This window comes from Micromesistius poutassou (genome assembly GCF_964030765.1).
Source record: "Micromesistius poutassou genome assembly, chromosome: 15".
NCBI lineage: Eukaryota > Metazoa > Chordata > Actinopteri > Gadiformes > Gadidae > Micromesistius > Micromesistius poutassou.
The window spans coordinates 11,626,233-11,628,086 of NC_140285.1; positions in this window are offsets into that span (position 1 = coordinate 11,626,233).

Below are 1,854 nucleotides of genomic sequence, written 5' to 3' on the forward strand. Positions count from 1 at the left end.
GGCGCAAAGCTCATTTATCTCGCCGTCATAAACTTTGCGCCTTGACGTCTGCGTTTTAGACCGTCTAACTAGGGCCCGTAGTCTCTCCTTTATGTGTCCAATTAAAGGCAAAGAACTGCATCTCAATGTATGTACATAGGCACCCTTGGTTACAAGTAAGTTAATCATTGTGTGGTCTTAACTACAACGTGGTACAGTGCAGTCTACAATACATTCTTATATAATCATCTGCCTGCATGGATTGTAATGTTTCATCTTTATGTGTTAAATAGATGAGCGAATGGGAGAAGCAACTATGTGCTGAGATCAGCACTTAAGCCGAAACTCTACATTTATTCCCTCAGGGCTTTGGTTTTCCCCTTCCTAAGCTGCACCCTACGCTTCCGTAATACATTTGCATCAATTTATCTGTAATTGACCTTTATACGGTTCAGTGGTTTCCACAGCCATCTACTATGGTTCTGCTCCTGTCCTGTGGGCCGACTAGGAACGCATTCGATGTTCTACAGCATTACATGGTGGACAGCGACGCAACCGGCCTGCAGAAGAATCACAATCACTTCCACCTTCCCTCTGTTGTCTAAAAATGGCAACATATGCAGAGCCTAAACCACACACATACACACACACACACACAATCACACACGCACATGCACACACACACACACACACACACACACATATTCTTGGATGCATGCACACACACAAGCACAGACACATACCCAAACCACACACAGTAAAACTACCTGGCAACTAAAATATCTATATTATATATAGCTGCAGACCTCCCTCTACCGTGAGGCTTTAATATTTCATTGGTTGGGCTGAACCTTTGGTTCATAAGGAGGTTTGATAAAAGGAAGGCATTTATTTTTAGAGATAGGATAGGACTGAGTATCTGTTTCTGTCTGCAATCACCAAGTCATTATGTTTCATCAAGAAAATAAACTTCAGAGCACATATTTACTTTGGCAATAGCTTGGAGCAACAGATACAGGCAGCTGTTTTTGTTGTTGTTGTTGTCGCTGTTGTTTAAAAGGAATAGACATTAGATCAATTTTTATTTCCTTGCAGACCTTTATATAGAACTATATTACTATTTTAGTCCGAAGATGCGTCGGACAACCAGAGTGATGTGTAGTATGCTGTGATTGCATGGGGGTGATGGGTGTTAAAACTGATATCGTTTTGAAGGAGATGAAGCCATTCGACAGAACCCCCAATCCTCTCCTGGCGAGCTCCAGCCCCACAAGTGATAACACATACAAAGAGATCCTCTGTGAGCCACGCATCTTGTTCTCAGTCAGAGAGCGCAAACAGGCTGTTTCTCTATTCCGAACCATTGCTTTCTGCAGTTTTTCACCGCAAACAGTTAACCGAGAAGCTCGGTTCGGGCAGCATGCTCAAGCCAAGCACCTCCTCTCATGTCAGCTTTTACATAAATAAGAGCCTTTTTTATCTTTCTCTCTCTCTCTCTCTCTCTCTCTCTCTCTCTCTCTCTCTCTCTCTCTCTCTCTCTCTCTCCATCACTCCCTCTGCTTCTCTTTCTCTCCCTCATGCACGCCCACACAGAGCCTGTCAGAAGCGCACGAGGATGGGAGGAGGATGGAGGGAGGTGGGTGAAGCATGACACGTGGAAAAGGAGAAGCGTTGCTCTTAACACTGAATCCACTCGTCTTTTCTTCATCTCTCTGCTTTCTCTCCCATGTTTTCTCCCTGGGGTTCTATACATAGGGGGTCCACTGGCATGTCTTTGTCTCCTGCGGGACGTTACAGAGGGTGACCGTTCATCCCGGTTCGTCTTTATTTGTGTCTGGGTGAAGGGATAGAGGTGGATTGTGGAGAGGTGCTAGT